This window comes from Macrobrachium nipponense, chromosome 2, assembly GCF_015104395.2.
Source record: "Macrobrachium nipponense isolate FS-2020 chromosome 2, ASM1510439v2, whole genome shotgun sequence".
Taxonomy (NCBI): domain Eukaryota; kingdom Metazoa; phylum Arthropoda; class Malacostraca; order Decapoda; family Palaemonidae; genus Macrobrachium; species Macrobrachium nipponense.
In genome coordinates, this window is record NC_087201.1 from 50,610,695 (window position 1) to 50,620,748 (window position 10,054).

Here is a 10,054-nt window from a genome sequence, read left to right on the forward strand (position 1 = left end):
ATAGTTCATACATGTTCTCCTTACAGGTTCCTATCATGCTTACCTGTCTTGATTACCTTAACATCCAGGATTCACACCTTCCTCCTCATTACCGAATAATGGTCAGTTATGTCTCAAGCTGCTCCTTCCCACGACTCGATCTTCCATCACCTATGTACTAGCATAGTCTAACATATAATTTCCCACACCATTTTCTCTTTCCAATTAAACTTTTTATTTATGAATAAAGATTTCTTTCCTTGGAAACTATTTATTTTTAGCAATCAAATCCCTTTTTTACATTTCCATAAGACTTTTCACTCACATTTACTGCAGGCACTCCATACGTACCAAAAATGCGTTTCCCCTCTTGGGCACTTACCTTGGCATTTAACTCCCCGTAGTAACCACCCTTTCATATATTACGAACCCATATGAAAGGGCACAGGCTTACTCTCCCAGAAACATTCTCTTGCGTTTCCATTCTTTAATCATATGCTCACTCATGTTCTTGCTACTTTTTCTTCAGCCACACTCATTCTTACCCATACAATCCACGAACTAACCTATTTGTACCCATCCACAGTCTTCCACAATTGTGTTCCTTTGGTAGCCCTTCGCCTTTCAGCTACCCCAAACACAACTGTGTCCTCATCACCCCCCCCTCCCCCTCACCCCACAACACACACACTGCCCTTTCACCTTTGTCATACCAAGTGCCAAAACATCCACCCTTTTCTCCCTAAACAAACTATAGGTGTCAGAGAGTTTATCTCAGTATGCATATTGCAATGAGCAATGTGACTGAAGATTTCGGAGGCTCTCTCTAGAGCTGAGGGATTCATAGAGAAGCATCTTCACTGGAAATATTTATTTGTTTTAATTTTCTAGTGTGAAATTTCTGTTTAAATGTTCATTTTAGATTCTTGATTTTCAGTCAATATTTTTTATGTACTCGCACGTATATTAGACCTGTGATTCCATTGCACATGTAGTGAAGATGAGCTTATGGCTGAAACAGCTACGAATGGCTTGGAAATGAGTAAATATAACTGCAAAGGAGCAGATTTGATTATTCCTTAAAGACTTCAGACTTGACGATTGGAAGAATTACTGGAGAATTTGGAAGTACTACTAGTTGTAAGTTAATGATGCCAAGTGCCTTACCACTTGGAGAAAATAAAAGAAACCTGTGCAAAAAAAAAAAAAATTAAATTAAAGGCGAAAAAGCATGGAAGTCTTAAACAGAAATACAGAAGATGTTACATCATAAGTTCCTTGTTGGACGAGTGGTTTTCGTGCTCGGCTATCAATCTGGTGGTCCGAAGCTCGATTCTCGGCTCGGCTAACGCGGAATCAGAGGAATTTATTTCTGGTGATAGAAATTAAAGTCTCGTTATGGTATGGTTCGGATCCCACAATGAAATGTAGGTCCTGTTGCTAGGTGACCAATTGGTTCCTAGTTACGTAAAAATATCTAATCCCTCGGGCCAGCCCTAGGAAAGCTGTTAATCAGATCTGTGGTCTGGTTAAACGAAGATATACTTAACTTTCTTTTGCTTCATCATAGAGAAAAGGAGACCACAGCTGAGAAAGACTACTATATTGCCGCTCTTGGACCAAAGATCCCTTGAAGTTGAGACTGGCATAGTCTGCAAGTCTGAATTGGGAAGAATCGTGAAAGCCTCTCAATACGAACTACGTTGTTCACAGATGGCCATCCTTGGGGGATTCACGGGGCCAGAATGGTTTGCAGATTTAAAATCCGAGGAGGCTTGAAGCCTTTCATTGTGAGCTGCGCTGAATGAACGTTTCGCTGTAGACTTGGAACTTTCTCAGGAGTCAGGGGAATCAAGTAGAAGTATTCTTGCCTGCGAAATTTGTTGATCTCCATTTTTATGAACTGTCAAATGTGTTAATTTTCATTTTTGATTATTTTCTCCAGTCAATTTTTTTTTTTACGCTAGTCTCTCATACAAATGTAGAACCATTGTAAGTCTGCTATAGTCTTGAAGGAAGTCATGAGTTAGTGGCTGTAACTGTTGTCGGCTCAGGAGTGCACGCATATAATAGCTTATTAGCAGTTGTATGTGAGATTTTAAAAGTATTTGTAAGGAGATATTTCAACTTTACGCTTAAAATAAGTCATTAAAACATTGAAAATATGCTAGTGGGAATGCCTGTCCAGTTTTCCTTTTTGATTATTGTTACTCTTTGATTTTATAAGATTTTGATTAAAAATTGCATAACGACAGTTAAAAGAATAGAATAGTAATGTACAAATGCACGAACGTACAAATTTCCAGTATAGCTGTTTTGCTAAATAGGTGACCAATAGAACTTATTCATCGCTGAGACAGATTCCAGAACGTACCGTTCTATTTGTAAACAAAATATTATGGTATATTTTTGGTCGAATCAGATTTTTAGTTTCACTTGACTAATTGACTACTAACCCAAAGATAACATGGATTCTCCCTCACAAAGAATCCAAATGCAGCCCCTCCCCCTTCTTCCTTTTCTAACTCTTTTCAATCTTAGTTTGCTTATCCATTAGTCTGTATTTTAAGATTCCGTATCTTTTATTAGGAGCTGTCTTTTACTTAGTCGTTTGAATAGTGCCCAGCGGCTTCCTTCAGCACTTGTTGAGATCAATTATTACACTGATGGGCAATATCAAGTTAGGTTAGAAATATTGTCCTATTATTTAGGCAGCCATGTTAATGTTTCATTTTAGGATTAATAAAGGTATAGAATTCATCATATCTAAAAATATTTATTTTATTTTTTTAAGTTATTTTACCACTATATATTTGTTTCTGTTTCCTTGAGATTTTAGATTATTTTGTATATTGGCAAAATTCTCTATTTTTCCTTGAGAGAATTTTCTGTTTTGTGTGTATGTTTGTGTATGTGTGCGTGTGTAATTCCCTAGTTCCGATTTTTACTTTGCAATTTCAAGAATAGATGAAATCTTTCGTTTACTGTATTATTCTGAAACTTTAATATTCTCACCATTTCTAATTAGATTTCAGGTAAGCTATCAAGCTTGCCAGTCGTCCTGTCCCAGGAATTCCGTCCTATCCGTCGATCTGCAAACAAAGTGTTCTTCAACCCTCTATAGAGAGCTTCCTCTTTTTCGGCCTGCTGCGTCTAAGTTTCCTTCCATCTTTTCCATAGGTCCTCTTCCATCCGACATCCATTTCCAAAAAGTTCTTGAGATCTCTACCTTCCCCCGTTCTTTTCACGTGGAAAACCAACGTAGCTATCCTCTTTCAACATTCAACAAACTTTGAAATGTTTTGCACCCTCAGTTCATTAATGTCTTCATGTCGTATCTTGTCTAACCTTGTTAGCCTCACTAATTCCATTTCTGCCGCTTGAATTTGGCTTCTAGTTCTTGATGTTAATATCCAAATTTCATGGAAATAGGTCAGAACTGGTCTCAATATAGTGGTATAATTGCTCGTGTTTACTTTTCCTGGCATATTCCTATCTTTCATCAGTGGATAAAGTAGATACAAGGTGTTATTAAATTTTGCTGATTGGATGATATATTTCTAATTCTGACTTATTTTCGTCACAGAACACAGTGCTTAGATATTTAAGATTTCTGCACTTATGTAAAATCTGGCTATCCAGTGAGACGTTCACATCACTGAGTGTTCTTCAGAACACCATGATTTCCATTTTTCTTTGCTGATTTTCATTCCGTTATTTGTTAGAGTATTACTCCTCTACTATAGTTCACTTTGAAGGTCCTCTCTTGTTCCTGCTATCATCGCATGGTCGTCTGCTTACATTAGAGCAGTGACCTTCTCCTTATTGGGCTTTCTATCCTTCTCCCTCTCTCATGCACTTATCCAGAAACAATATGAACAATAATGGTGAGAAGACACTGCCCTGGAACTTTAATAAAGTACATTAATTACATAATAGATCCTTACTTTTAGTAATATAATTCTTAAAGATGTTAAAGGAAATTCCAGTGATGTCAATTTGTTTTAAAGCATGTCATTTATGATTTTCTTGGAATTTTTACATAATTGGCGACGTTGTCATATTTCAAGTAGCAGTACCATGGTGTAATTTTACAGTGTTAGTCTGAAATCCAAGAATATTTCAGCACTGCAGTGACAGAGACAGTAAAGCTTGTGGAGGTGGCCAGGGTTGGAAGGCCGGGCATTATGGGACTTTGTTAGTGAGCAGCAAAATTTAGCCCATGCAGAGCGACAAAGAGCAAGAGAGAAGTATGACACCTTGTGAAGAGAGGGGAAGAAAAGAAGCAAGACAAAAGTCTGAAAGACAGAGAGCAGTGGCTGAAAGACACACAACTTATGAAGAAAGGATGCAATGAAGAAAGGATGCAAGCAGAAACACACACACATGTTGGGACTCAAGATAGATGCTGGCAGTGAAACTTAAGAGAGACGGGCAAGGAGCACTAGCACCACCGCAATTGCTGTAAAGCAATAACAGGGACACGTTCATCAAAGATTGAAGAGGTTTGCAGAGAGCCAAGGTTGGTCTAGGGATGAGTGGTTATTTGCCTTCGATAGCGCATGTCAAGAGATTTTAGATGATCAAAAAAGTGTGTAGGATGAATCTTGAGCAGATACACAGGCCAGAGCCAGTAATGGATTTATGAAGAGGCACTGCTTTCACTAAGGAACAAATCAATTCGAATATGATGGCTATATGCCAGCATTAAACTTCTACGAATGAACGAATGTTTGAAGGATACCTTTCAGGCAATAATATTATATTCCCCCAAGGGGGCTAGTTCCGTCAGTGCACCCCATGCGGTACACTGTAGGCATTACTTAAGGTTCTTTGCAGCGTGCCTTCGGTCCCAAGCTGCAACCTCTTTCGTTCCTTTTACTGTACCTCCTTCAGTATTCTATTTCTTCCATCTTACCTTCCACCCTTATAACAATTGATTCATATTGCAACTGGGAGGTTTTCCTCCTGTTACTCCTTTCAAACCTTTTACTGTCAGTTTCCATTTCAGCGTTGAATGATCTCATAGGTCCCAGTGCTTGGCCTTTGGTAAACTCAATGTTCAATTCAATTCAATAATCTTATTTATTTCTTTGATTGCCATCTGAGTTTAACTGTAATTTCCTTACCGAATTGTTTTTCTTATTTCATGGTTGCGCATTCTGTTCTGTGAAAACCCAGTGGCCTTTTTGCCCTTTTCCATTAAAAGTGGGCACATACTGATTAAATATTAACATGAACCTTTCCAGGATACGTACTTTGAAATTTATCTAGAAAAGATCTTAGGCATTCAAATGATTAAAAAGGCAGAAAATAGTCAGATAGAATAAAAGAGAATAACGTTCTTGGCTAGAATCTTGGCGTAATTTTTCCGTCTATGGCCATTAATAAACTAGAATTTTTATCGAAATATTACAAGACTGAATCTTTTAACAGAAACACGATTGCTATCCTTCCATTATCTTGTGTGTAGGAGTTTTTTTATTTTTCCTTTCAATTTTAAGCAGGTTTCAATTCTGTTAAGCGTCTTGACTGCTTATGTTGCAGAAATGAAACGTGTATGCAAGTTTTTTAGTCCATGGGAACAACCAACAATGTATTTTATGGTTACTTTTACTTTCGGTTTGTTTCAACGGTGATGATTATACATTTTAAAAGTTTCAATTTATTCTGAATGGGTTTGAAGACTTATTTTTAGGACGTCGCAGGTGTCTTCGAAGCGGTCGCTCGTTGCAAGGAAAAGAAAACGTTTTAGTCGCCATTGTTTTGAATGTCAGGCGCGAAGTGCAACTGGCTCTTCTGCCTTTTATTTTCTCTCTGTCTGTCTGTCTGTCTCTCTCGTGTTTATCTCAGAGCACTGTCCACCTGTTATCCCGTCTTGGAGGCAAAGCCTTTTATCCCACCCATGAAATCTGATCAAAGCAACAATCCTGATTTAAGAGAAAAATGCAAAGCGTCGGGGACGCCTCCTTACTTGGGTGTCGTGACTCGGGGACCGCCCGCGCTCCAAGAACCCGATTCCCTATTCGCTTGAGGACCGATTCCTGGTAGGAACGGAGAATCCACCGAGTGAAAATGATGGAAATAATCTCACCACGACTAAGGTCTGATGCCAACTGCTTCCCAAGTAACCGTGATACCCATGCCATGCCCAGTTCTCCCTCTCTCTCTCTTTTCTCCTGCTCTGTCATCACAGCAACCCTCTCCGCCTCCTGCTGTCCCCATCCCTACCTCGTGCCCTTCGTCCCACCCAGCCACTTCAATCTGACATGGTAGTTATGCCAACTCAAACGCCGAACATCATCAAACGGCGCTTCATCAACCAAACGGCTTCAGTGGCAGTGCATGGCGTGAGATAACTTACCTTGAGAGCATCGGTCTAACTTACCTTTAGAGCATCGGTCTGTCTGCGTCGAGACTTTTGAGTAGCCTCTCTCTCTCTCTCTCTCTCTCTCTCTCTCTCTCTCTCTCTCTCTCTCTCTCTCTCTCTTGTTGTCCCTGAGTCAGTGCAGGTCATAGTCTGACAATTCAGGTCATGTGGCAGAGGTCATTTTCTGAAGATCTGAGTTACCCATTTTGATAATTTTTAGAAAACCTTGGTCGTACTATGAATGATTCTGGTTACATTTCGAAGCTATTCAATTATTTATTTTTTTTTTTTATATCGTGTTCATTTTCATTTTAGTTTATGCTTTCGGTTCATTCTGAATGGCACCCCGGGTCACGAGAAGGTCAATTTTGAAAATTTGGCTTACATGTGCGTGTTGCTTTCTGAAAGCTTACGCCATACTTTCAGGCAAATTTCAGAAAATTTTAGTCTAAAGCAAATCATATTCTGAAAACTTATGGGTTGTTGCTGGAAATTTTAGTCGCACGTATGTCACTTTTTGCATATTAGTTTATACCATTTAACTCACGTCCTATATGCCTGTTACCTTTTTCGTTTACCTTTGCATAGTGCAACAAGGTATTCACGGGGCACGGATTATATTATCCAAATTTTGATAAGAGCTCGAAACAAGAGTTTCTATTTTATTCATTTATTTATTTAGAATATGGAATATGGCAACTTCAGATGGCAGCAAAGCCATTTCACGAAAGTTTATATCACTTCTTAAATACTAAAGAAGACTTTGCCAGTAACAATTTTTTTTTCTTTTTTGCTCTACTGAAAGTTTGGTGAGTTTTTTTAAGGCGAACATGGTGTATGTTTCTGAGTTGCAATCATCATAAACAATGGAGAATACTGAACACTGAAGAAATATTGAAAGAAGATCCCATTTAGTTTAAAAGTAGGAAGACCTCTAAATAGTGTTATGCAATGGTAAAATCTCTTTCCAGTATTTTTCACAAAGGTAGTTCTATTAATTAATAATTTATCATTCAGATCCTTGCATTTATAATTTTCCTAAGACGGTATCGCTTGAAGACTGCAATGATTCCCTGGTTCATCGGATGCAAGATAGAGGTGGTGATGGGAGGAAGGTAAAAGACAGTGATGTTTGGATGAAAATCGACGAGGTTGCCGGTGAGCGCTGTTGAAAACAAGAATGACATTGAAATGGATACATTTGTCCTTACAGTGTTTACCCATCGCTTTTGCAGTCTCGAAAAACCAGAATTCAGAAATAATGATGGTCACCCAATAGCTGGGATTTGATATACAAAAATGACGAAGAGGGGCCTTAGGGATGTTTAGCAGACTGAGCATTCTCCGCATGATACACCAACAGCCAGTTTAGTTTGAAGTCTTACGTAGAGTTCCCTCCCCCGAAATGATGGGGTCAGACCTTGAGGCCTGACATAATCCTCTCCTCCAAGGATATAAGAGAATGGTCTAGCCATTCCTTCCAGTAAAGACCTGTCTCATCCACACAGGAACGGTACATCTTGTACATACAACACTCATCTTAACACAAAGCTTCTTTGAAGCTTATGTAACGGCATGAAGGGTGCAACTAGCAACTTATGTTCACTAAAGGAGTTTGAACACACTGTTATTAGCCTCTTGCATTATACTTAAATTCTTGATAGTCCAGATTTTAGGTTACATCACATAATCAGAGTGCCATGTGGTTTTGTAGTGGCCCTGGATGACCGTCTAAGCCAGGGGTTCTTAACCTTTTGATGACTCCAGACCCCCAATGAATTGCCCAATAAGGTTCCATATCCCTTTGCTTAAGTCCACTTCAGTCCTATTTGTTGACAATATAACCTAATGTACTTAGTTTTATACGTACTTCAGGTATAAAAAGCTAGGATAGAACATACAAGAAAATCAAAAGCATTTATAGTTTTATATAGTTATTTATTTGCAAAATATACCCATGTATGCATTGACACATTAAAATCAAATGTATACAAATATCCAGAGATCAAGTCCCATACCCTCAGCATGTGGTTCTCATGCCCCTTGGTCTAAGTGCCAAGGGTGGATTTTTGGTCTGCATCTTATATTGGTTGTTGATGGTCCTTGGCTGGCAGGTGAAGTCTGGTGATCAATAATGAGTTTGGGTGGTACAACCACAGATGTTGACACTGACGAGGGCGAGGTCAAGGAGCTATGGTCACTAATGAACAGATGATGAGGGGACAATGGCGATGGGCTGACAGCTTTCGGTGGGGATGAATGGTCAGTATGCTGTGCACTTAGGGAGGGTGTGGGTTTCATTGTGCCACCATATTGTTGAGGTGTATCAGCACCAGGTGAATGTTTAACCGATGCTATCTCGTACTCTAAATAGGTCTCCCTAGTGGCCTTGTTCGGTGTACGTATATGTGTGATTCGGGGTTGAGCTGACAGCAGGAGGTATTACGCCATGCAGTTGGACATAGGTAAAGATGAATCTGTCATGGCGGTATCATACTCAGTAGATATCTATCTCTGAAGTTCAATGTCTGATGTGATATGTGTTTCTTGTTAGGTGTTCGGATAAGGAGGTATTTGTGCAGGAATTTCTGATTTTGCAATGTAACCCCGATCTTAACAACATATTGCCTTCCTGATCAAACTGGTGCACTTCAATGGCAATGTCAGTTTTGTCCCATTTAAGAGGGTGTGGCCTAACTAGATTCTGCACCAGGACATGGTCAGCAACAAGTGAAGGGCAGTCACTTTGTGTACTCTGACAGCCACTCTGAAATAAGCATGTGGCAAGTTTTGAGTGCATCTTCTCTTGAAGCAAGGGCTCTGTGCTAGGCATAACGTTCACTTAACAATTTTCACAGCCACGTCAGCTCTGCAGTTACTACGAGGGAATGCAATTGATGACAATCTTTGATGAACACCCCAGTCCTGCAGAAATTGTCTGGTAGAATGAGATGTGAATTCAGGCCTGCTGTCAGAAGCAAGCTTCTCTGGAATACCAAAAGTGACCAAAGTTCTTCTAAGAGCAGAAATTAACCCATAGGATCCGGCAGCAGATTTTTCCACGATAGACCCTGTCCACTTTAACCAAATAGTTTGTTCCTTTCCAGTGGAAGTAGTCTGCACAAACACACTGAAATGGATAGTCTGGAGCAATCAAGGGTGTGGGCAGTGTACTGGGGCTGCAAGGAGCTATGTGATTACATGTGCTTCACCTCACGTGCATGGCTATAATTGCTGGCCTTATACCTGGCCAAAAACTTAAGCTTCAGCATGAGCTGTCATGGTCATGAGATCTTGGTGAGCCCTGTGCAACGCAACTAGGACTTCACTCCAGTCGGATGGAGGAATCACAATTCTGTCCTTGTACAATAAGTTCCAGAAGTCAAGCGACAAATTTGAGAATTGATCGTACTTCTTTAGAAACTCGTAGGGTTGCCTATTAGTATATTTTATTCCAATTATTGTCATCCTCTTTATCTGATAATACGTATCGGTGATTAACTGTAGAAGCACAGAAAGTATTTCCTCAGTGAATGATCAGTGTTAGTTCAATAATTGTTTTTTTGAAAAAAAATTTCGCCATAGAAACATCAGCAGCTCTCGAAGTGTGATATCAAGTGTTCACCATTGAGTGGCAGCAGCAACCGAGTGCATAAACATTGGCCTAATATGATTTGTAAATTAACTTTCTACTTTTATAGCGTT

At 39.4% G+C, this 10,054-nt stretch overlaps 1 protein-coding gene across 4 annotated transcripts in view; it reads right to left on the minus strand.

Annotated features, from left to right (window-relative positions):
- Positions 1-6,110, minus strand: part of LOC135220565 (calcineurin subunit B type 2) — a 421,288-nt gene extending 415,178 nt beyond the window's left edge. For 2 of the 4 annotated variants that reach the window (XM_064257793.1, XM_064257789.1), the window contains exon 1: positions 5,954-6,110. The gene's annotated coding sequence lies outside the window, so the exon portion shown is untranslated. The remainder of the gene's footprint in view (positions 1-5,953) is intronic. The other 2 variants (XM_064257791.1, XM_064257788.1) reach the window with 1 other exon arrangement.
- Positions 6,111-10,054: the final 3,944 nt, after the last annotated feature.